The following is a 27,227-nucleotide window of genomic DNA, read 5'->3' on the forward strand; positions in this document are numbered from 1 at the left end:
TCATTTCTGATTCAGTTCATTTCTGAGCCTAATCACATCAGGAAGACAGTTCATGCTGATGTTCAGCTTCTATTTTTTCTGTGAAAGGCTCAAATGCCAGGTACAAAAAAACTTGTGCTGGACTGAGTTGGTTATTTAAGAACTTCTGTACCTGTATGTCATGCAGGTATAAAAAGGAATAAACCTGTAGGGCTCAAGTCTGTGAAAGTTCTGGAGCTTAAAAATATATTTATTAATAAACTAGAAATTTCCAAAATGTTTACAGCTAATTTAGGACTAAAACTCTCAACCCCAGTGTTGAAACTACTGTTTGAGGCCTATTCATGGATATTATGTTTCTTCTGCATATTCATGAAAACTCTTCATTTGCATGTAATAGCTAACTAATAAAAATAATATGCTCACAGTACTAAAGAAGGAGATTACTCTGTTCATTTCCATAGTGTGTGTATCTCCTATTGTTTCTTTTGGATGCTTTTTATTGGTAAGTATATGACACTGAAAGAAATAAACTGCAACATTGCTTTTAATGTGGTAAAGTCACAGAAAATAGTTTGTTAAGTTTCTAATAACACTATATTTCTAATAACTTTTACATTAATGAATTAATTGAAATTAAGGTGTTGACATGTTTTATATTTCAAATATTTAATAAATCGTATTTTATTAAGATACTTGTCAATAAAAGCAATGCTTATGGATTACTTATAAATAAGCTTAAACTTTAATTTTCATTAACTTTTCATAAGATGTAGAAAATAGGTTGCGATTTCATGAGAAACTGCCAAATTTTTTTTGTATTATCAACAGATATTTACTTTAGAGGTGATTACTCACTGTTCACTGGGTCCTGCATACAGATTCTAGGAGCTTCATTTTGTTGTTATATTTGTACTCGAGCTGTTTTCAGATTATTACTCTACTGAATATTTAAATATTAGTTCTCAAGTAATGACCAATCTGGAAATATAATGCCATATAAAGGAAATTGGCTACATTTGCCATAATTTCAGCCCAGTACCCACACATGCTTACTCCAGACTAAGGATCACTCCCAAAATTTTGTTCTAGAGTCTAGACATCCCTACTTTTGAGGACATGCTGGAAATCAGGGAAAGACCACCACAGATTTCTCATTGATTTCTGATCATTTACTGTCACTTCCAATCCCTTTTATTTTTGAACAGCTGTTAATAGACAGAAAGCTCTGTGTGGTCATTTATAGCACATGTGGCACTGTTCTACACAAAATCATGATGCTGAGCTGCTGCAGTGGTGTGGTTTTGATTCTGTGAGAAAACTACAAACGTTCCAAAGTCCTCTTGGGTCCGACTACAAAATATTTCCTGTTTTAATTTTCCTGCTGATTTCAGTGGGAGGCTTGGTTGCAGATTGGCAAAATCTGATGCTTAATAAGATTAAACTTCAAAGACTAATTAGGCTCAATTGCAAGTACTTTCATGGATGATCATCACTAGTTGAGGCATGTCTAGCTGACAAACATTTCCAGGGTGACAAGATTTACTTATCCCAGGTGACCTTCAGCAGAAACAAAAATGCAATTTTGTCCACACAAAAGGGCAGATGTTTTATTGATTTCTTTTTTTGACAACTGAGTTACATGTTGCTATCCCACAAAATTAACTATAATGTTTCTAAATATTATGGCTAAAAAGAAGACAGGAATAATAAATACTAAAAAAACCCAACAAAGAAACAAGAAAAGCACTGGCACTGTACACCTCTACCTGTTGGCACAATCCTCCTGCTCCTGATGTGAAATGCTTTTTTCTAGCCCTTTTTTGACCATAATTGTGCTTCACTGAGTGAAATGGAGCAATGCTGAGTGGAGCACAGGATGCATTTGAAGCTGTGAACTGCTGCACCCAAGGATGCAGCAAAACTCTGACAACGCTGTGGTTACCAGGTTTTGATTAATTTTTGATCTCTGAGGAAGATGTTGCCTTGTGCTATGGGTGGTTACTGATAAGCAGCTGATAAATGGTTATTTGTATCCATGCAAAATAGAACAACTGAGTACTACTATGAGAGTCAACAGGGCACCCACGATGAAGAGCATTTCTTTCAAGGATAAAAAAGAATAACTTAGTACTCATAAGGAAAAGATTTGTAGCAACACCAAATCAGCATCTAACCTCAAGCATGAGGTTAATTAATGCCCTTCTTCCTTGATAACCCATTTGGTTTCCCCAGGCCAACATTTTGGGAATAGGATAGTGAAACCTTTTTCACAGGTGTCCTCTATAAATAAACCTGAAGACAGCAGCTCATTTGGAATGAAGTTGAGACTGGGCTGTAGTTTTTAAAGGATTTAGAACTGGTTAGATTAAGAGCCCTGAAAATAGAGAATGTTGTTTTTCCTAGGGCAGGTGAAGTAGGGACAGCGTTTATGTCATTTCTGTAAAAATTAGTTCAGCAGCAGTAAAGCATGTTCTGTTAAACAGCTAATAAACATTCCTGAAGGCCACTTGGGGGCCTCCTGTAAAGTATAGTGTTAAAATAGAAGGCTGTAGCTGAGGAAAAAAGGAAAATACAATTCCAGAATGAAATACTGCACAATGAAACCTTTTGGACAGTGGTCACTCTTGCTCATGGACATAGAAAGAAATGAATTCGTAATTGCAGATAATGAAAGATAGAAAGATCAAAGCTGCCTATCTCAACCCCTTGCAATGGACCTCAGGGTCAAAATCTAGGAACATTAGATCCCAAACAAATTTTTTCCATCACATGCCACACAAGTATGGTTTCTTTCACCTTTTGTACTGAATGACAACAGTTTATGTCTTCTTACAAGCAGCTGTTGGGTGAAGACCCGATCACAAACACCAGTATGGATCTTTCTCTATCCAGCAGAGGGCACTGACATGCACGGACAGCATTATATGTAAACCTTTTTTTTTGACAAAGGCTTCTTCAAAAACATCGATTAGAAGTCTAATTTCATTATTACTGTTAATATAATAACACGTTTGATATTACAAAAGTTATTATTTCTGGGCTTTTGTGTCACTCATAATTGCCTTCTCCTACTGGCAAATGATTTAAGTGAATGTATTTTTTAAAATTGCATCAGTGCAGTAGCGTTATTTTGTCTGTTTTGCCATCTAAAATGCATACACAAGGCTTTTTTCCTTCAGCACAATTTTGAAGGCAAATAATTCAAGCATAAAAAACTTTAATCAAATAGTATCTGGCTGAAATCAGTACTGAAGCACTGATTACAGCAGGTGGTATCCTCTATGTTGTTCCCAGACAAACATATCCAATGCCAGTAGGAACTTCCTGCAGTTCCCATGTTATGAAAGTTCATGGCAGGAAAGCTAAAATAAGAAACAGCTGAGCACGATCACTGTGAACAAACTGAGTTCATTTTTGACTTTATAAAAGCATGAGAATAGCTCAAGAATATTGCTTTCCCCACTCAAATATGCTGAATATGCAAATTACCAGGGATAAAATGGAATTAAACAAGACCTAAAAATCTCATGAATCACCTTACACCTAGATCACAAGATAACATAAAGATGCAACATGTTTTCCTTGACTGCTTGTGTTAGGACTGGCTAGAGCAAAGTGTGGGAACCAGAGGAATAGAAACTCCTGCAATTAAAGGAGGCTTTGATTTACAACCCTGGAAGAGACTAGGCCTGGCTTAATTGACAGAGATTTATAGACTTTAAGCAAAAGGATTACAAACTTGTGTTCCTATCATTATAAGTAAAATTGTACACTGGGTGTTTTGGTGGAGGGTTTTAAAATATAATAGAGTGATTTTATCTAGTTTAAGTTAAGAATGTAGATGGTATAAGAGAGACATCTGTGTGTATGTGACATGAGAAGTTATTGGTCAAGACAGAGCTGCATTGCAGTGAGAAGTGCCACAGGTGATAGGTCATTAATCCAAAACAAAGTGTCATTTTAAGTGCCTATTGGATTAGAAAGCTATAAATTACGATGTAACCCTAAATCTTGTGACTAGTCACCATTATTCAGAGGTATGGTAAAATCTCACACCTCGACTGATGTGTTTGTTATTTTAAACAATAAATTTGTGTAATTGCACAGTCCCATCCCTTAAAGTTATTTCCTCCAACACGTGAAAGGGCGGGAAATTTGACAGCAAAGGTAGCAGGTGAGATTTCCTTTTGGAAGGCCAAGAGTAACTGGCCTTTCATAACCTTTCTTCTCTGAGGAGGTTGATCAAGTTTCTGAGTTAATTAATCAGACTGTAATTAGCAACAGGTGTGTAAACTCACCCCTCGAGAAAGTGGAGCACAAATGGAGAAACTGGAGCGCAAGTTTCATTAATCAATTAATTAGCTCATTCTTCAAGAAAGGAAGGAAAAGTAAGTGATTAACGTTATGAAAAGGAATAAATATAGAGTCAAGACTGCAAATTTCAGTAATGAAAGATTGTAAATCCCTGGACTCAGTTTTGTTTTTATCAAAATCACCGGCAGCATGTGACAAAAGTAGGAGTGGGCCATAGGAAAGTTGAAATTTTCTCTGCGGAGGCTGAACTGAGGTTAGCTCAGTCAATACTTGAAAGAATGAGGAATTACAGTTTTCACAGGCACTTTATGTTTGCTGATTTTTAAATGTCCTCCCAAGGAATGACACATGCAGAACATAGAAAGAGCTGTAATGGTTGGTGTTTTCTTTCCTTGCTGTTAATGTCATAACCTGCCTTGCCAAAAAAAGTGTTCTAAAAGCTGTGTTGGATATCACAGCAAAGGGTCTCAAGCAACTGCAGAATGACCAGGTAGGTGAATAGATATTAATTCTGCTGTCCTCTGCAATTCCAGAAACACTTGGTAAAGAGCAAAGTTGCTTTTAAAACCAAAACTTCCTTTCCCCCTGATCTTCTAGTTCAGCCTTTGTTGCTTCATCGTTTTCTTGTTTTATATTTTTTTATACTTGAAATGAGAAATCATCCCCCAAATCCAGAATCATTATAGTCTGACTGTTAGCTAAGTTCCTAAATATGTTCTTGGTAGCTCATTACACTCCCTGCTTTTGATTAATGCGAGTTAAGAACAATTGACCTGACAACTGACTCAATATGCATCAAGTAAGCAGAGAAAGCTTTTTATACTGTGGTGTGGAAAAGATTTGCTGATCTAAAAAGTGCACGTTGTCTCTTCTGTTATATGTTCTTTGTTGCAATAACAATGGCTGGTATTTGATCCAATGTGAGTAATAATTTTAAGTACTCAAGGTCACTAGTCTGGAAATTCAAGATTACTTACAATTTTGTGATATTATAAAAGATGAATTTATGCTGTGTTTGCTACAAAATAGAAACAACTATCCAGGGCTTTTCCCCTTTGGAAAAGATGTTCATAATTTTGACCTAAAGTTATGTAGCTCTTTTTCCCTGATAGCAGAAAGCAGTAGGAAGTATAAAGTTTGAGGGTCTTCATGATGAAAGTGCCTGCTATTTACACTCTCTAGATGTAAACTGGCTTTGATTATTCATAAGAGCAGAAGAAAATGGTACAGGAAGAATGGCACCATGTTATTAATGCCAAATGCTGTTATGAGTTATGGAGGCTTTTAAATTCATCTGTAATATTTTCTCCTGTGTGCTCACATTTATATCTGTGTTCAATATACACTTAGCATACTTGTAATCAGAGTTTTTTCAGGTCAAAGCTCTGACTTCTCAGCTGCTTAGGTTTAGGAACACTGAACAGAATAAAGTAAGATTCATAACTCCCATCCCTATAGTTACAGGTGTCCTTCCCACACTGAAGGATCATTAGGATCTGATTATAAGAGGAAAAAAGGGTGTTGTATTCAAAAGTGGAGTATTGTGACTGACTAAAAGCATGAACAGCTGATAAGGTACTTTTGGGAATTCAGGTGGGAATGTGTTGGCATTTGTCAACTTTGTAGAATACGGTTTTCAACCATAAGCTGAGATAAACAGGTTGGCTTAGAGACATCTGTAGATTTTTAGGGAAGGAAAGTGCAAGGGTGCTTTGCACTTTGAGCCTCTTTTGTAAGAAGCTACTGTTTTATTCTTATAGAACAAATTTCTCATTTAATATATTCAGATCTATATTCATCAAACACCTCTCGGGTGTGGTCAAGCTATGGGAATTTTACTGAACAATTAAAATATGCTCTTGATATTGCTGGAGCATTTTTTGAATACTTTCAGTATTCTGTATTTTTATATATGTATGTACAGGCCCTTGTGAGTCTGGCATTAGATGACCCTGTGACCCTTGAAGAAGATTATTAATTTGCCCAAGATGCCTGAAGGAGCCTTTCATGTTTCTCTAGAGTCTTAAGTGAGTCAGAGAGCTCTATGGCAGGAAATGCTAGGAGAAACATGGAAGAAAAAAATATAGATTGGCACAGAAGGAAAAACATGAACAAAAAAAAATAACAGCAGATTTGGTCTATGAAATAAAATTTAAAGTTACACAGAGAATTGCTCTGTCTTAATCTGTAGATTTAACATTCTCTCTACATGATAAGTATGAAAAAGTGTTCTTGCTCCTTCATTAGCAACCATAAGATTTAAAAAAACAAGTAGATTTTCTGTATGTCTAAACTAATCAGTTTAGCAACTGGTTCAGGCTTGTTCCTGTTGAGAGAGATAGCCTTACATAACAGATCTGAATTGTGCAGCACAATGAAGTTTTGAACTCAGTTTATTGTTTGCTCCCAAATGAATCCTCCTCTGTTAGACAATATATCATCGTGCCTGCAATTTGCTGACACTCCTGCTCAGGACAAACCTTCAGTGAGAGCAAAAGCAGAGCACTGTCTTCCTGAGAGATCTGGTGCTTGGCTACAAACTTCTCCAGGCATGGTAGATTATAGAGCAGATCTTATGCTTTATAAATCTCATGGCAAACATCCATCATTCCACTTGGATTGTAAAACTCATGTGTTATGGAAGCCTTAATAGCATTTTGGAATAGAACCCATGGATAAAAGCTACGCCAAGAGGTTGAAAAATGTCAAGGGATTTGTTTTTCACCAGATCCTAGAAATGCTAAGTATCTTGCACATATACTGAAGAAGACACATTTTTGGAGCTGTCTTTAGGTTCTCAGAAAGTTAAATTGTGGACATTCAGTCTTTTTTGATCTCAACATCCCCTTTTAAAGTTGTTCTGCCAAGATCCTGAGTCTGCATATTTGCCAGTATAGTGAGTGATCAAACTAGAGCCCAAGTTGATCCTGAAAAGCCTGTATGAGACAATTCCTTCTCCCCACCCAATCCTTGCAAAAATCTTGATGTTTGTTTAAGGTAATAATCACACAGAAACATCAAATAGTTTGGTATGAAGTGATTATTAAAGATGATCTGACTCAGCTTCTCAGACATGGGCTGGGACATCTTTCCCTAGACCAGGTGCTCAAAGCCCCATCCAACCTGACTCGAACATTTCCAATGGTGAGGAATCCCCCACTTCTCTGGGCAGCCTATAAAAGTGCCTCACCACCCTCATAAAAAAAAATTTCTTTCCTTAAAGTCAGTCTCAATCTACCCTAAATATGAAGCACTGCATATTTAATAAAGCTGCTTGGAGATCTCACTGCTGTTCAATATTAGTGATAATGATATGGAAGCTTTTGTACATAAAGCACTTTTTATCCACTGGTCTAAGGAGGGAGTTCTACTTTTCTCCTATATTTTATTAACAGGGAAACAAATCCTTCTGACTTATGTGGATTAAGACATTAAAGCTTGAAGATATGTTTCTTTACCACATGTATAAACTAGTGTTTTGTGCTGTTTTAACCATCTGTATTTTAGCCTGGCATTATATGGCTAACAGATTAAATTTTTACGACAACATATGAAGCAGCTCGAATCAGTTTTGTATGTTGCTATGCCCTTTCCCAACAGCAAGTAATTAAATTCTATGCCAATATATCTATATATATTCATTAATGCTTCCTTATTTACTTTTGCTGCTGTACTTTATCTCCCTGAACATGCAGTGGCCAAAAGCCTCCTTCTGTGGTGAGTAGTGGGGCCAGAGGAGTGAACAAACACCTCTGAGGAGTGATATGCCTCTAAAAATGCATCATCCTCGTTTAACCAAATTTATTGTACTGTATGCTTGCCCACAGCACTTCCAGTGTGGTTCTGCTTGATGAGTGTGCATTCATTATCTTATGATAAGTGTAGGTTCGTGGATTTGAACCAGAGAGAGTTGGTTTGTGAATTCATTGAGGCGATACATTCGTGGAGGGGAAATGCTGCATCATAAAAAGAAACTGGTTGCAGCAATTATGACATCTTGGGAAGAAGGCTTCTTGGTACAAAAGTGTCCTCATAACAGCAAAAGGAAGGAGATTGGGCTGCCCTAGGCTTTAATCAACTCAGAGGAAGAGCTATTCTGCAATCCAGATAAATTGCAAAAGCAAAGAATAAACCAAGTCTGTGATATTGTAAATCTGAGCATGCTTGATTCCAGCTTTTGGGGCACAAAGACATTTAAGATAAAATTTACTGTTTTCTAAACATGCATTTAATAGTAGGTAGCAATTAATGATGCTGGGCAATACAGAAGAGGGAATGGATGTCCACTTGGTGCCACAAGCTCTTATGCTTGTTATTCATTAAAACTTTCTTGTTATGAACATTCAAAACATTGAGCCAACTTTACATGGAGACTTGTTAGAGGTGAGCTTTCAGTGTGAAAGTTTGAATTCTCTCAACCACCAGAAGAAAAAGAAAATCACTATATACGTAATCTTAGTTATTAGTATCCAACCAGGATGCAAGTATAATTTTCTTTGCATAGTTGCATGTTAGTTCTTTAATTGACTAGCAAGAAACAAACTAGAAATTAATGTTATTCACAGATCACTGTATGATAATGAACTTATTGATAGACAAGAATCATTCACTGAAGAAATTAAAAAAGAAATCTGAACAGTAAATGCATTTGAAAGTTTCTGGGATTCTAAACGTTCATCAATTAGCTGTCAGAAACAGCTGTACAGAGAAATCCATATGCATTTTGGGATCATTTCTCTCAGTATGCTTCATATTCCAAAATATACAAACATCTCATAGTTACACGTTCCATTCACAGTTTTCTTCCAAAGACTCTGAACATCATAGTAGAGATAAGAGAACTGCATCCTGCAGATGTCTATGGTTAATGTCCTTACCCAAACATAAATATCATTGCAAGGGAACCCAAATGTAGCTACACATGAACACAAAATAGACAAGTGAGAAATCTTTTTTTTTTTTTTTATAAATACCCTATTTTCCAGATGCCACAATTGGCATTCCTGACCTCTCTGAATTATACTGCCTACTTAGATCAATGTTCCTGCATTTCTGCTGACAGCACTTGCTCTCTTTTCCCAGAATTTTTCCCATCCCATAGAAGAGCTGGTTGAGGACTAAGATAACTGTACCTTACAAGACATTGTCTTGCTGGGGATAAAGAAATTGCTGTAGCAAGCTGGACTGAATAAGAATCGGCTGTTCCGTTGAGATTTTGATTTATGTGTCTGAACTATTTATTGTCACATTTAATTTTGTATTGCAAAGTGCTGGATTTTACACAGGCAAATCTAGGGTGTCTGAGTGCTATTTTTAGTCCCTATATATCTCTTGAACATTCATTGTCCTATATATAATTTACATAAGGTGACATGTGAGCAGCTCATGATTAAATATGTGGCATTACATTGGTTTAATGTGAGGGTAATTTTTCTTTTATTCTGCTTCAGTTTCTGTCTGGAGAGAGATATGATTTTGGGTTTTTTCATTGGTCAAGGATTCTTTTTGCCTGCATATGTCAAATAAGTGGTCTAACAGATTCTCAGACATCCCCTGGACTTTCTCCAACTTCTAAATGCTAACTGTGTTTTTCTATTTCTCTGTACACAGGTTTAAGCACTTCCCTTAGGCTGCTATGAAACCAGAAAAGTACCTCTAAGGTGGAGTGTCAGAGGTGAGTAAACAGCTCCACAACACTTTTCACTTTAATTTTGCCAGTATTTCAAGAAAATGCAGCCCTCCACGCATTTTACTTACCACATTAAAATGTGATTGCAGTGCTCAGTCATCTTCTGCACAGACCTGGTTTAGAAATAGAAGGAGCAGGATATCTACAGCTGTAATGACTTTCCCATGGCTCCCAATGCATCCAAGTGAGAAAGTCAGCATTAGAAAATCTAGTTACTGACTTTCCTGTTTAATCTATTTAATCCAACAAAGCAAACAAGTGAATATTTGGCAAAGGACATGTAGTGTGACTTGAAGTCACATCATACAGCAGTCTCATGAGAAGAGTGCACAGTCTGCATAAGAAAGAGGTATGCAAAAGCATTAGCTGTAGTCAGGAGTAAAACCTTATGATTAATTGTGATTAACACACATAAATATTATATGAAAAAATACCATAAATAATTGAGATCCACACGAATAATAAATAGACAATGTCTTACTGAAATTTACTTTTCATGGATGATTTGTGTGTTTAATGCCAGATATGAAAATTACTCTTGAAATTATTATAATAATAAATCTCAAGATCATCAGGTAAATAGCTGTGTCCCTCAAAAAATACTACAATAAAACGAAATAAAATAAAAATAAAATAAAATAAAATAAAATGTTTTTTTTAAAAAAACTTTGAGCAAAGATATTATAGAATCTACCTTGCTTTGACCATTTAATGTGATTACTTTGAATTATATCTCTGGATTGAATTGCTGACAAAATAAGAATAAGCATGACATGATGGATAGGATCTGCCATGTTAATAAGTAAAAGTCTGGAAAAAATTAAGTTGACATTTGAAGAAGGGGAGAAAATGTCAAGAAAGAATTATTTTTATTCAATATTGTTTGTGAGAAGCTTATTGTCCCTAACCAGATCTGGGCATATTGTCTGCATATTTAATAATCTGTCTAGAGTTTCCTTTCGTTAATTGAGATATAATAAATTATAACCAATTACAGGTAAAATGCCCTCTTTCCCCCCTCCTCCTACAGCTACACTTTCATCCCCTCCCCCTCTGCTGACCTGTTCCTAAGCCATTCCTTGGTCTCAGCCACTTTCCTGCAATTCACCCTCAGTCCTTTATTTCTACATATATTTATATATATGAAAACTTGGAAAGGGGATTGCTAAGGTGCCCTCACTAATTGGACTGGAAAACCTGTTTATTCCATTTCTTCTTGGCAAAACAATGCCTTAAGGGACTACAAACTCCTTAAAACACTGCTCATTCACTATGTATTGGATACAAAATGGATATCTTGGAGCAAAGCCCAGGGCCAGCTACAGCTGCCTCTGCAAAATGAAGTGCTCTTAAATCCAGTTCACTTAAACAGTGAAGCTTTCTTCATGCAGAGAGGTCCTGTGTGTCTGAGGACCACTTACCATTTCCTGGATCAGGCTCCATTCATCCCCCACCACGTCCCCTGGTGCAAGGAATGCTGGCAGAACCTCTGAAGGGCTTTCCCTTGTGTTACTGAGCCTTAAATTTTGCTAAAACCCAGTGATTTTAGCCAGGAACCACACAGAGATGTTCTACATTTCATGGCCTTATTTTACTGTCTTGTTGCTTGTACTTACACTTACTGTAAGTCCAGTGCTGCACTTACACATCTGTGCTTTATTTCCTGATCTTACATCACAGATGGAAGGGGACATCTTTTCAAATCAGTGACATAATGTCATTATATAGAGTCTGACATAACTCCTAAAAGCATGTTTTACAGAATGTGAGTTGAGCAGCACAAGAGCTCTCCCTTAAGCATTAGGGTGACCTAACTGGGGAACAATACATTTTGGTCTTTGAATGATAGTTTGTTCACATACCGTGGTTGTTTCAAATGATCTTTGGATTTTCTTTTGAGCTGAAAGCTGATTTCAGCACATTTTATGGACAAAATACACCGACATGATGTGGAATAACACTGTATTGCCCTACATCTGTTAATCTGATAGTTCTTCTTTTCCATCTGGAAATGACAGTGGATCAGAACACTTTTTCCTAACTGTGACACACGATGCTGAGCTCTGTCATTAACAGCTTCAAGTCCTTTTTCTATATATTTAGGAAAAAACAAAAAACAAACAAAAAAACCAAAAAACCCCACCCCAAAAACCCCCCCAAAAAAACTATGGGGAAAGGAAAAATAATGCACCAAACCCCAGAAAACTAATCACCAAACCAGATATTCTTATCCAGGTATCTAATTGTACACTCTGTATTCTATATATGTTTTATTTGAGCAAAAAAGCAACAATTTGGACAAGCATAGCTCTGAAAGTCACCATTTTCACATCCTTGTTTAATGAAAAGACATGTAAGCCATATGTAGAGCAAAAACATCTCTACAGAAACTAAATAAAAGAACAGCAATTAAATCAGTAGAACATTATGATTAATTGTATTTCTTTATCAATAAATAAGAGGAAAGCAGGGAGACTTCCTAGACAATTTTGAAATGGATCTGCAGGATGCCACTGCATTTTTCTGTTCCCATGCTGATATTGTGACATTGGTGCACAGAATCACACACACACACCAAAAAAAAAAAAGCATTTATCATGCTCTTGAGTGAATTAGTGCAGTCTCTTACATTCTAGAGGAAAATTTCATGATGAAATATGGTCCTTATGAAAAATATATAAGCATATGCAGCCTGAGTTTTCTTTGCTCTGGATGAAACTCTGCATTAAAATTGAACCTCTGCAGGATAAATGTGCCTTTTTACCTGCTTGACTATGCCAGTCACATGAAAATCACACTTTGCTGTGGGTGGACAAGAGTTGACAGTGGTTGATAGTGTGTCCTTTCTGGATTTTCTGTGACAGTGGGACGAGGAGTGGAATTGTCTCTGTTTGAGATACTGGGTTTTTTAGCCATGACACCAGTGGAGCAAGGACTGTGTTGTGTGATTTTTGGTTAGAAAATTCTTTCTTCTGCTTGGAAAATTCCAACTCTTGGCCTTATCAGTGTGCAGGGTATGAAGTCTTCTGAAAATATATGAGCAGTTTCCTATGGGAGGATTCTTAATTCTCATCCTCCAGATTCACAGGCAAGGAACTCTCGACGCTGCTGTGTCTGAGAGAACAGATCTGAAATAATAGACGTGTTCTGGTGGGGCACAAAGGGGAGAAGATGTTATGAAGAGGGATTGGCTAAGAATGACTCATGATGCACAGCTTCTCTCCTTTCTCCAGGCAGGACTGATCTAGGGAATTTCTGCAATATTTGATATCTCATAGCATTCTTGCTTTAAGAAGAGAGAAGGAAAAAGAATGCATCAATTTGCTTTATTGCACTGTCAGGATTTGATTCTTGAGCTACTGTGCCCCTATTGATGTCTTAATGGGGCCTAAGAAATAATACTTTTGGCCTAGAAAATAATAATTCTACTATAAAGACCTGCTTACTCTCTTCTGTTCTCTTTTTAGTATTTGTAAGGCAACAATCCAGATAATTCATCACTGCATCAAGAAAATAAAAATGCTTTTGCCAGGGGAAACTGAAATACTACACACAGCTATTTGGAAACTCATTTACAATATTCATAGAAGTGACTTACAAAAATTCATGTATTTGACAACTTTTAGAAGAAGTCCGTCTTTCTAACAAGATCCAGTGTTAAAATAAGGACTTTATTACAGTTTTTCACAGTTTATCAATACTATGTAGATTTTATCTTGCCCTAAACACTTCACCATTTGCCCCAAACACTTCATTTACCCAGAGATCTTTGGGCTACATTTATCTTGAAAAAACCCCAAGTGTAAGCACAGTGAAGCTTAGGTTATTTTTCTCCCTCTGCAGAAATTGTATGATCTGCATCTTATACATCTTGTGTTTGGTGCAGGGTGTTGCAAACTGAGTCTTTATCAGTTCATCTGTCTTTGCTTACCACGTTTACTCGATTTTTTTCACCTCAGATTTCAAGCAGGTTGGGAAGACCAACACTAAAAGCAAAAAGAAAAGCAACACGGAAGCCAAAAATATCCTGATGACATTTATGCTTCATTATTGATTTTCATACAAGATGCATGAAACTTTCATAAAAGATGCACATAGTATTTGTTATGCTATTCATAGCAAGTCCTGGTCCATATCAGAAACATCACAGTGTTATTTCTGTTTCACCAATCACTGGCATTAATAATTATTTTGTAATCAACAAGTGGGGGACAGTTCTGTTGATGCCACATGAGACACTGGAACTGCCCTCATCGTTGCCCTGCCACAGTGACTAAAATGGCAAATGTGCTGTTTTCAGGAAACCAGGCTGCTGTAGTTTTTGCAGTAACTAAACAAATTCTCTAAAGAATTTCAGTGTTTATAGGCACTGTCTCACACATATTAACAGCCTTTAAATATGCTGTCAGAGATCGTGTAAAAGCAGTGAACCTTTCCTTTCCTGTCACTCTTCCTGGGTAGGTTTGGGTTAGTCTGTGGTCTGCTTGTTTATCATGCCTTCCATATTCTCTGCTCTCTATTAATACATTTTTAGCTTTCTCAGCACTGCTTTGGGATTATCAAGGCATGTCATGGCTGGCAAGTGTGAATGTTTCACCTTGCTGCTGCTGTGCCATTTTGGGAGGAGAGCTATCCAATTATGACAAGTTGTTTGCTATTAACCTTTGATTGCTGAATGTTGTTTGTTGAGATGCAAAAAGCAAGAACATAAAGGCAATTATAATTCTCTCATCCTTACTGATTTCAAACACTCTTTCCTTTCTTGCCTTTCTGTTGTGGAATGAGCTCCTGTTTTCAATTCATTCTCTTACATCAGTGTGCTCTTTCAAATCTGTTCTAAAAGCTCATTTATTCTCAGCATCTCATTAACCAAACAGTTGTCTCTTCTCTATTATTATTTCTATTTCACCTGGCCTGTCATAAGCCTTATTTGTATTCCCTTTTCTTGCCTACTTCTTTCATCGTGCTTATTTCCATAAATTGTTTTTTGTACTATTTAAAAGTTTAGAGTGCCTTAGCCAGGGGTGCTAAGCAAAATCCACAGTCAGAATTACTAAAGTAAAATCATATCTGCAATGTACATGAAGTAAAAGCAGACATTTGGTTCTTCATTAACACTTAATTAAAGGGTCCTATTCTGAAGTTCATTGAAACCATTGAGCTCACTCAATGGGTTGCTCCTAGATTTGGATAAGGCCAGGATGGGAAAATGAAAAGGCAAGGTAGAAGGAGGAAAGAAATGGAATGGAATGGAATGGAATGGAATGGAATGGAATGGAACTAAAATAAGTCCAAGAGAATATATTGGAGATTCACATGAAGCGTCTCTATTAAAACATCCATTTTAATAAGTGTGCACAAAAGCCCCAAAACCAAAGTTTTTCAAAATGCAAAGTACATATGCAATAGAACTGATAAGGACTAAAGCCAGGATGTGAAATAATATTCATTAAACAAACAGGAATAACAACCAGAAAAGGCATTCTTCCATTTTGTGTAGCATTCCTGGCTTACCAGTCACATTAACGTACAATGAATTGAGGCTTTTATTTCTTCTTGAAAGAACAACACACTGAAAATATCAAATGCTTATAGCTTTCTGTTATAGTTTGAAACATGTATTTTTAAGTTCATCAGTGTATGATCACTTGCCTTTTGTTAATTCCATATTCCCCTTAAGCAATAACTAAACCAAAATAGGCATTTCTTCTGAAATTCTTTTGAAACAACAAAAGACAAAGACATTTCAAACCAGATAACATTTAGGAACTAAATTCAGCTACATGTGGTGATTTAAAATGGAATTTGAGATAATTTCTGATTTCTTAGATTTCTTTTCTGTCTTTCAGGTTTTAGAAATGAACATTCAGGCCAAAAAATGAATGGTATTTCTGATATAAATCACCTATTTGGAATGCAAGCTACAAGACCTTTTTTCAAATAAATATTGCATTTGCCATGGTAGTGCAAGGGAATATTAGGGTTTTTTTAAACAGGAAAGACTAAAATCATACTAAAATTCAAATAGGTCAAGCAATTGTGACTGTTCATCTTTACCACTGTGAAAATTTCATATGTGCCATTGTAACGGGAAAAAAAGAAACCTTTTGGTGCCTGAGAAAAGTGTTATTTTTCACTTACCTTGCCATGACATTAATAAGGAGCAATCTCAGCAAAATACCCAGTGAACTGTATGACTTAGCACCAATTAAGCCTTTCAGTTAAAGCAATATTGAGTTAAGTATGGTGCTGCAAATCTGGAACACACCAACGTTACAAAGGTACCTTTTCCAACGGTAGTATTGGAATAGTAGTTTTTATCTCTCTTGGTTGAGCATAGAACTGTTCAATTTTGTTCATAAAAGATAAAAACCTACCACGATGACCTATTTAGAGTATTTTTTATATTTTTGCCTAGGCAGTAGAAGCTCTTGCTTCTAACACAAATTCAGGTTCAATATAGTGTATGATTTTCAGCAGGTGTACCCCAAAATACATTTTATGTGGGTGTTCAGCTGTGAGAAGTGGCTTCTAGAAAATATTAAAGTACCCTGAAACACTTGCTGATGATAGGAGAACAATGAAAAGAAGACAAGCACTTGAAATAAGTTCAAACAAAAAGGCCAACAAATATTACTGACAAAGTGCTGAGATTTCATCTAGTAAATAAAAGGAATGTTGGCCTCAAAATCAATGAACCAAAATTGTATGTTGGAACCAATTTTGGCTCATTGATTTGGGCTTGTACAACCCCCAAAGGGAAAATGGTCTATTTTATCAAAACCAGAAAGGGAATCACAGTAATCACAGCAGATGACTTGGGATTTGATTATTGAACCAACCTTTTCCACTCTAAAGAACTTCAGGATAGATTAAGAGATTCTTAATATTGTACTTTAAAATTATCTCAATGGCCTCAAGTGAATCTTTATATAAAAAAAGAAAACGTTATTGGGATTCTGCACTTACCCTTTTGGGTTCTTTTTGCACTTCTGTAACTCCATTTATTCAGTTCATCGATGCTGCTCTTTTCACATGAGCTAGGAAGCTGTTCAGTGACAATATCTCTTCGTGTCATTGAGGCAGATAAATGCTAAGATCTACCCATACCTGAGTGAAGTCCTTTGCTCTTGATGATGATGATGATGCCTGTGATGCCATGTCTCCCTTGCTGTCACCCCTTAAGTGTGCAGGATCCCAGCTGCCCATTACAGTCCTACCTTCACTCTGTGGCTCTAACTCAGCACTCTGGGACACCTAAACCACTTCTGGAAATGTGGGTACTGAGTTGGGAGGATGCTGGTTCGTTGTTGGTACATTGCTGAGAGGATGACTGACTGGATGCAGCCCAGATTCAGAAGGTTGGGTGTTCCTGTTGCACACACAGGGTTTGTTCACTTTACAGTCTGGCGGTCAGAATGGCTCGCATACTTGAAAACCAAATAGCAAATTTGGAATAAACAGATTAAATGTTATTCTGTGCTCACTCATGAGCAGCCCTCTCAACCTTCTATAATCAGAGATGAAGAAGGCAGTGATGCAGAATAACATAAAAAATACACTGATAGTTGTCCTGGTTTCAGCTAGGGCAGAGTTAACATCTCAGTAGCTGTCACAGTGCTGTGGTTTGGATTCAGAATGAGAACGGTGTTGATAACACACTGATGTTTTGGGTTTTGCTAAGTTGTGTTTGTCCTAAGGCAAGGACTTTTTTTCTTGTCTCACGTTCTGCCAGTGAGGAGGTACCCCAAAAACCCTGAGAGGGAGCATAGGTGGGACAGATGACCAAAGGGATATTCCACACTGTAGAATATCATGCCCAGTATATAAACTGGGGGGAGTTACCCATGAGAGGAGACAATTTGAGTTCAGAAAGGCAGGTCTGGCATTGATCTGTGGGTGGTGAGCAGCTGAATTGTGCATCACTTTTTTTTATCTTTTTATTTTCATTATTGTTATAATTTACCATTATCAGCGTATTATACTATATTTTAAATTAGTAAACTGGTCTTAACTTACCAGTTTTACTTTGATTCTCCTCCCCATTCCACCAAGGTGAGAGGAGAGAGAGGCGGGGATTGAGCAAGCAGCTGGGTGGTGCTTAATTTCCAGCTGGGCTTAAAATCACAAAACCAGTACAATAACTACCAGAAACATCAAGAAATAAGCACACTCAACAAATGTGTCTCTGTTTATTTGGATCACTGTGAGTAAAGTTTGCTTTCTTCAGAGCTATGAACTTATTTTTAATGTGCCACTAATTTGGTGATGATTCACATAGTAATTTTATTATTATTTTTGTAGTGTAGCTCTGGTATTCTTCATTAACACCCACAGATTATTTTCTCATGTTACAAAAATTAAAACAAAATTCGTTCAGTTGGCCAGAGCACGGTGTTAAAAACACTAAGACTGTGAGTTCAATCCCTATGTGGGCCATTCTCTTAAGAGCTGGACTTGATCCTTGTGGGTCCCTTCCATCTCAGAGTATCCTGTAATTCAGTGAAAACACACAACTTAATAAAATTTCTTTTAACTTAGTCATAAAAATTGATCCTCTGGTTTTGGCCTCATTTTTCTGTTATAGTAATGATTAAGACACATAATGAAAATATTGCTAATTAGGAGTGTGACCCAGTTAAAATAAAAATAATATATAAGGAAAAAGAAAAGACTGTTATTGACTCCTCAGTCTGATAAAATGGGGTTTTTTATCCTTCTGATCTAGTTTGAAAAAAGACTGGGTTAATGCAAAGTGTACAAGCAAGAGGAAAAGAAATTTATTTTCCATCTCCTCCTCTCTCATGAATATTTGTGCTCTGGTTTAGACTGTGAAGAATTTTTGGAGAATATTTAGCAGGGTGAAGTATCTGGCGCCTTTCAAGAGGACTAATCAGTGTTTGGGACAAGAGTGTTAACTAATGATATTGGCCACATTATTTCACAATTATTATGTGCATCCATAGATTAAGGGACAGGACCTTCTCAGATGTACCACAGGTGTAGCTTTGTTATTCTATAATGGCCTGGGCATAACTTCACCTCTTAAGAGGTTCTAATCCTCAGTGCCAGGTAAGCAAAAATATGCTTACTGGCTACACACATTCTCCTTTAGGCAGGGAAGAAAAAGAAAAGTACTAATCTGTATGTACTGTACATAAAAAGCAATCAAATTCCTCAGACTTTTACTCTGCGTTGTCATATCTGAGGAGAAGGATTGCATCTGTTCTAACTAGCCTTGTTACAAAAAAAAAAGGCCAAACCAAACCCAAATCATTAATCTGGGGACATACTTTAACTAATGTGTGGTTCTGGGGTGGCATCACTACATTTTTCCCCATTCCTATAATGTCTTCTATGTGAAATATCTCATATAGCACATTCTGTACATACTGTAAACATCTCCAGAAAAATAAATATCTGGTACAGAACTCATATATCTTTACCTCTGGGCCAATCAAATATATTTGATGTTAAAACAGTGTTAAATGGATGTTTCAAGCTTTGGAACGTTCACTCCTGAACTGGAGCTCTGCAAATACTCTGAATATCTTCATGGTGTTTTGAAAATTTAAAACTGATCTTCTATGTGATGTTGCACAACTCTTTCTGCCTCCAGGTTCTTTTTGCATATTCTATGTATTTTGATTGTAGTCTTAAAGCACAGATACATTCCCTTCAGGTGTACACGCACTTTTGAAAAAAGTAATTTTTAAGGCAATCCAGATCAGAGTCTCAAAACAATACCAAAGAGAAATATTAAATAATATACTTTGTATTAGCTGTTGGAGGCAGCCTATATATTTAATCTGTCAAGCAGGACTTTCCTTTGTAGTGCCAACAGCAGTGTAATCACAGAAGAGCCATCTCTACATATCTCTCTTTGAGTCTTTATTAACAGAATGGAAAACCCTTCCAGCTAATAAGACTGTAGATCTTGGTAGAAAGTTTTTTTTCAAATAGTTCCACTGGGGTCAATAGGCATCAGTGAAGGTTTCTTTCTGGTTCTAAGAGCTTTTGTCTGTAGAGCTGGCACATTTAGAAACATGTGCATGTCCATTAATACATTCAGGACGTAAGGATTAGAAATCTATGCTTTGCCTGCTTTTTCTAATGAGAAACTTTAACCAAATGATGATGTATAACAATGGTAGGAGATGACCCAACATGAACAAGCAGAGTACTTCTGCTCTCTAGCTGATTGCAAACACAATTTCAAAATACCTGGGCTGCTTTCACAGTGTTTATACAGAGTATGACAACTACACAGTTACCTATGCCAGACAAACCCTATTCTCTAGAGGCAGTTTTTCCTAAAACAGGGTTTAGTTGTGATCATCCCCCCAAGGCCCTGTTCACCACTTCTGCATATAAAGGAACTCAGCACTTTGACAGACACGGTCTTGCAAATCCAGCTGAGGGGTATAAGGCATGATTTGAAGTGTTGTTTCTGAGTTTTCCTATGCTAAAATTTGGTAACAGTGGGAAGGCTCATAATCCACTGTAGTCACTTGAAGCTGATGTGTTTCATTTAACAATTCCATGGACTGGAGGCCTTTATGCATCAGTGAGGGCATCTTGGGGCTTAGGTTCTGGAATTAACCTACAGAAAGACATCATTAGATAGTTCATATACTTTACTAGGCACAGGTAATTCAGAGTGGGTTCTGACATACTTTTGGAGTTCTGGGTAGAGATACTTTAAGTAGGTACAAGCCCCATTGCTTTTTATACTTCTAATTTCAGCTGGGATTACTATTCAGCCTGTTTCTGAATGTGCAGCCAGCTATATTGAAATAAGAGGGAATCAGTGTAAAGTTGTTTTTCCCAGGGTGTTTTGATTGTAAATTTTTAAAATGTGAGACTGTAATGAAACAAAACTCTTGTGCTTATGGACATTTGTCAGTGATAAATGGATTTCTCTCTAGCCTGTTAACAAAACACGTTCAAAATAAACATCATCCAGCCATTGGTTAATAGAAGAAACTTGTCAGGCATCAATGAAATAGGAGTAAAACTTTATTTTTTAGTTTGCATTTTAATAAATCTCAAGACTGAGTGTCTGAAGCCAAGGTCTTAAAACTATGTTGAGGTTACTAAATGGAATTACTTTGATTGGCAAGGTAATGCTAAGTAATGCCAGCATTTCTGGGGTCACTGAGAAGACTCCAGGGGATTAATCATCACAGGAGTACAAAGAGTTATTATAACTAGAAAGGAGAACACATGAAACATCTCAATTAGATACTGTTTGTCCAGGGGATAAACATGGCAAAGGAGAAAGTTTTTTGATACAACCCCTAAGAAAGGAATAAAATTGAACACAAAGGAAAATGTCAAAATCACAGCAAATTTTTCTCCATCGGGCTTTTCAGACCTCCTGAAAACGTTTTGGGTTTTCATGTGGATGCCTGCTAGTCTGAAGACATGCTCCACTTTAAAAACAAAGAAAAACCTTGTAAAATACAGTTGCTTTGAAGTGCAAAGTTAAAATCACTGATATGTATGGTGTGGCATCAAAACCGGGCAATTATGTTATGCACTGTAGAAATTATTAAGATATATAAATATTTATAAAGTATTAAGAGGCTGTGCAAACTTAAGATCTCACACCCATCCCAGGTCCCCCTGCCTATATTGCCACCAGTTCATGTGCCTTCCTCTACTTCCAGCTTCCACGACTGACTGTTTCCAGTATCTGTTTGTGGTCTCATTGCTGAGCATCAAGATCAGAAGAACAGATAAGAACAAAGAGACAAAAATCTGGGAAAAGAGGAAGGCTGGGGGGAAATGGGTAGTAGGTGACAATATTCTTACTACTGGTTTTAGAGACCTAAAAAAACTTCTGTCCTGGAAGGAGTGCCATTTGAAAGGGTCAGGTCTCCTTGAGCTGCCACTGGCTGTGCTCTCTAAGGGGATGCTTCATGCACAGAGCCCTGGGAGATGGAAATGGAGTTCCATCATACAATTTTTATGGAGTAAATCTATATTTTAATATGCTTACACAGTTATGCAGCAGTCTACAATGTTTGTTTATCCAGTCTGTTGCTTGATATGAAACTTCTCTTGTTTTAGTGAGACTCCTGGCTTTTTTTGTGTATTAAAACAGTGTGTGCTGTGTGCCAAATCTTTCTTCTGCTCTTAGAGGATACTTCATCTGAACTAATACTCCGTTCTATTTGCAAGGTGCAGTTAACAACAGAATAGAAAATTTTATCTCAGCTCATATTTACTGGGAGCTTGCAACTTTCCTCTTATTTTGCCTTAAAATTCCATTTTCAGTTACAAGTGCTCTATCAAGCCTTATTTTAGCTCGGAAGCTGCTTTTCACAGCTTATCAGCTACAGTCAAAAGAGAAGGAAACAGCTCAAGTCTTTGCATTTACAACTGCACATTTGAAGTGCTCTTTTGCACCTTTACTATTATTCCTACTTCTTGTTCTATTTTAAGAAATCTTCCCCAGAAAAAGATGAGATATGAGGGAGGTGATCCTTCCCCTCTACTCAGCACTAGTAAGGTCATACCTGGAATTCTGTATCCAGTTCTGAATTCATCAGTACAGGAGAGACATGGATATAATGAAGAGAGCCCAATCAAGGGTCATAAGATGATGAAGGGACTAAGTAATCTCTCCCCTGACAAAAGACTGAGAGAGCTGGGACTGCTTATCCTAGAGAAGACTCAGGGATGTTTTTATTAATGTATAAAAATAGTTGATGGAACAGTGTAGAGGACAGAGAGGCTCTTTTCAGTGGTCTCCAGAGACAGGACCAAGGGGAACAAAACACAAACTGAAAGACAGGAAGCTCCATGTGAACATAAGGAAACACTTCCTTGCTGGGAGAGTGACCAAGCACTGGCACAGTTTTTCCAGAAAGATTGTGGAGTTTCCAGTACTGGAGATATTCAAAAGCCATCTGAACATGGTCCAGGGCAGCCTGTTTTAGATGGCACTGCTTGAGCTGAGGGGTTGGACAAGATGACCTTGGGTTCCCTTTCACTCTTAACCACTCTGTTGTTCTGTGCAATTCTGCACCCCATAACAAAGCAAAACCAGTTGCAAATGGTGGAGGCAGGGTCAACCAGATACGAGATCCAGGTGTGCAGGTAGTTTCTCCATGATGTGCTCAGTGAGCCTTATGTACTAAAAATACTGTAGTAGTTGTAGTAGATGCAACCTGTGAAACACACTTTTAAACAGTAAAGCTAAACCTGCAAAAACATGCACTTTTCATACAGGAAAGAAAAACAAGGAAGGCATGGCCCTATGAAAAATCCATAATCCAGAACTATTCATAAAACTTGGCATTTGAAAGCAATCTATAGGTCAAAGCAGACATTAATTAATTTTCAGCACTCCTTTGAGCAGTAGATGAGAAAATATTAGTTAAGGTGAAGAAAATAAACCAGTTAAATATTTCATCGCCTGAGGCTAAAGCATGAAATCTTAAGCCCTGATATTTTTTCTATTAGTATTTCTTCTAGGTTTGTGTTAATCACATTAATTTTCTATCAGTTCTGACTTCAGTGCATCTGTTTATTTCTAAGCTGTATTTCAGTTATAGCTGTGGGCCCACTGTAGAACTGCACAAAAAAAGGCAGTATAACAATTTTTGCTCTGAAATGACAGGAGTAGGCAACAGTTGCTTACTTTGTGTGTTCTTTCCTTCCTGCTCCCATATTATTCATTAGATGATATAACAGTGTCAGATTTGAGTCCCGTTTAACTGGGTAGTATTTCACAAGCATCAACCATTTGGTAACAACATTAAGCAGAAAATTGTAGTGATGAGGAATATCTTCTGTTCTACAAACCAATAGCTCTGTTACTCAGAACTGGCCTAGTCTGACAAGTCTCTTGCCCATCCACATTAGCATCTGAGACTCTTCCAATGCTCAAGGAGTGGACATTCCACCCAATTTTTGAGCAGCCTGTCAGGATATGCCAGACTACCCTCTCTATTATGGTATTCTTGTCTAAATCTTTTGCGTCAGGTGCTGTGAAAGTACAGAGGAATAATAAAATGCTGGCTTGCTATCATTCTTCTCAGGCAAGCTTTAAAACAGGACCTCAGATCCAATAAGAAAATCAGACAGGCTTTCAGACTGATGGAAAATTTTGTGATGGCACAGATCAAGTGGGTTGTCATCTGAATGCGTGGCAGGCACAAGCTGTATTTTTTTTATTCCTTTGTTAGAAAAGGCTCTGGGGACATAATGACAGCTTTCTATTTGCACATGGACTCAAGGAGTGCAAGAGTTGTGTTCTGTCCTGGCTGTGGTGGTAGTCCCTGCAGGCACATCCTCTAGAACAGGAAGGTGGGGGTCTCTGGATCCCACCCACACACCAACTGGCAGAGTTGGCAAGCTGGAGAGGAATCATTGTTGCCAGCCTTTGCAATTTTGTCTTGATCTTGATATATTTAATATTTTTCCTTAATCCCCTACACAGAGTTGAATGATTATCAGTAAATTTCCACTGTTTCAAGAAAAATAAAAAAGTCGTCTTGCTTGTGGAGGAAAGATGAAAGGTATGACCTAGAGATTAAGAAAAAAAAAAAAGAGAAAAAATGTTTTGTGTTTATTGTTCACAATATTTTGGGAGAGCTATCATGTTAAATGGTTGTATTTTCTGATATTAGAAGACTGCAATGCTCCATGAAGGGGAAAAGGTGCATTGTCCTGAATCCAGTGGTCTCAATGTTTTGATTATTGTGGGGTTTAACCCAGTACTCTCTTTATTACACAAAAATACTTTTCTTCCTACTGACTTCTAGTTTCAGAATAAAACACATCTCATTTTGTCTCTTCTTGTAACACAGAACATGCAGCACTCAGTGTCAGAAATAAAAGTCATCCACAAAAAATTGCAAAGCCTCATTTCTGTGAACTGCAGCTAAAAATGTCGATTGACTTTAGTCAAACCTTTCTCATTTGTGTCTAGCACCAGTTTGAGAAGTCATTTTAATCTGCTGCTCTTCTCATGCACAGAGTGAATATGGTGAAATGATTTAGAAGAGAATTGCTAGAAAGAGTTTAACTTTGCTAACATAGGCAGAAGGACAAGGGTTTAGCATTAACAACTGGAGATGCATGTGTGTGGATGTGGAAGGGGGGAAAATGCTTCATTTTATTAGAAATATAGTCAGCAAACACTGAGCACAGGAGTTTGTATGTAATGCTCTAGACACAGAAAATCAGCAGTGAATTGTGCAAGAGCATAGCTCCAACAAGAGCTTAAAATTAAGTCAATCCCCTGGTTAGATATGTGCTTGTTGCTTGTGCAATTAGCCTTGCAGTAGTACTAAGATGAGCTGAGAAGGATTTACTGACTGAGGCCAAACCTTATCAGAGCAGCCTTTTCGGGCGTAGATTAATGTGGAAATGACTTTTGCATGCCTCAGTAAACTGGTGCATTAGTAGTAAAGACTTTGCTAAAATGCATTACAAAGGCCATTTTGCCCTATACTAGACAGAACAGTTTGCCCTTTCTGCAGCAGATGTTGTTGCAGATTGCCCCTGCTGACTGACTGCACTGGGATTTAAAAAGTGGAGGATTTAATAAAAATCTGCCTTTTAAAAAATTACTTCAGTTTTTATTAGGTAAAAGAAATGGAGTCCTGAAAAAAAATCAGTTCCTGGTGATTGATAATATAATGTAAAGAAATACTACCTGAAAAAGGAATGCACACAAGTTAAAGTGTAGAATATTTATCAAAATGGAAGACCCAACTCTTTAACAGACAGAAAGTTGTGGGCAAGAACTGATAAAACAAGGACAGGCTAACAAATGAGAAAAGAAAGGGACAAATAAGTCATTAAACAGGGATGGCTAGCCACAGTCCAATGCTATGATAAAGAGTAAGGCATAATGTATTTGGGCAGGGCTTTTGGTGAAGTAGTTCAGGAAACACAGGTTGTGTTCATATTCCTATCCAATTTTTGACCAACTAAAAAGATGGTGAACAAGATTTTGAAATCTTAAAGTAAATAATTTAAGAAGTTGTGAAGTAAATCACTTCAAAGTAAAAAGAAATACGATTTCTGTACCTTTGTATAGAATAGCCAGCACACCCACCATGGTGCTTCAGGAAAATGCCCACTTAATCTGTCAAAAGCAAAAAAGAGATTTGAATTGGAGGTTCTTCTGAGGTGGGCAGCATGGCCTAAGCTATTACCTGTTTCTGCGAAATGCTCTCTGGCACCTGCTTGGTTATTCAGTTTTGAATACCAACATGTGCATTAAACAGTTTCTCAGCCCACATGAGTGATAGAAAATATAGGTTTGACCTGGTGGTGAAAACATCATGGAGAGGAGTAGCATTGATGTACTTGTGTGACCATGTAACACTTTGAGTCACGGATTTGTACAGGTTTCAGTAAAGAGTGAGTGAGCTCATGGAAAAGAAATCTTTAGAGAGTTCTATAACACATTGATGAGGGGGAATGTTAAATTGAAGTGGCTTCCAGAGCCTGGGGAAAAGGTATCACATATTTTTGCCTTGTTCCTAGACCACAACCATGTATGGACTGGGGTGCATTTACATGGCACTCCTCCACCATCTGTCCCTAGCCAGCCCTGTATGGACTCTGGCAGAGTATTGGGACAGAACTTTTACAGGAAAACCTTTTGTCTGTACTACGGTAGACTAGTCCATCTATCTCCAGTTCTAATGAAGATATCTGGGGACAAAAAAAAAAAAAAAAAATCAAGGATGGTGTTGACTTGTGCACGGCAAAATGAAAAGGCATAAGAATTTCGAAGTCATTAACTATAAAAATTCTTGCCTGACAGCCTCATAGTTAAAAATCATTGGAAATAAGGTGCCATGCAGGTGTTTGCTCAGACAAGGGGAAGAAATGCCTTGAGTCATATTTCAGGGACCTCACCTTTTTTTTGACCTGAATGGGAAAGCAGCCTTAGAGCTTTAACATTTTTTTTTTCTAGAGATATCATTGCTGCTACTACTAATAGCACTGAAAAGGCTGGCAAGTTTAAGAACGAGAAGAATTCTTCAGAAAAGTAAAGAATACATGCAGGAAATACCTCAATACAAGATCAGAATAACAAACATATAAATCAACTCCTTCTCATATTTCCACATGAAGGAAGCTGGATCAGCTGGATAAACTGAATTTGATTTGCTGACTATTCTACAGGAGAAATCTTGTTGCATGGGAATATAGCAGCAAAATACAGTGCCTAAATGCCACAAGGAGGCCCAGGTATTACCCAGGTATC

The 27,227-nt window shown here is 37.2% G+C and overlaps 1 long non-coding RNA gene across 3 annotated transcripts; it reads left to right on the plus strand.

Moving 5' to 3' along the window:
• The first annotated feature begins 4,286 nt into the window (after window positions 1-4,286).
• Window positions 4,287-27,227, plus strand: LOC138107165 (uncharacterized). Of its 3 annotated transcripts, none has more exons than XR_011149270.1 (4): window positions 4,287-4,370; window positions 9,907-9,970; window positions 24,438-24,516; window positions 26,934-27,227. It is a non-coding gene; the product is annotated as an uncharacterized lncRNA (long non-coding RNA). The 3 variants fall into 3 exon arrangements; XR_011149271.1 differs by lacking the exon at window positions 4,287-4,370 and adding an exon at window positions 4,454-4,786; XR_011149272.1 differs by lacking the exon at window positions 24,438-24,516.

The sequence above is a fragment of the Aphelocoma coerulescens genome, chromosome 3 (assembly GCF_041296385.1).
Source record: "Aphelocoma coerulescens isolate FSJ_1873_10779 chromosome 3, UR_Acoe_1.0, whole genome shotgun sequence".
Taxonomy (NCBI): Eukaryota; Metazoa; Chordata; class Aves; order Passeriformes; family Corvidae; genus Aphelocoma; species Aphelocoma coerulescens.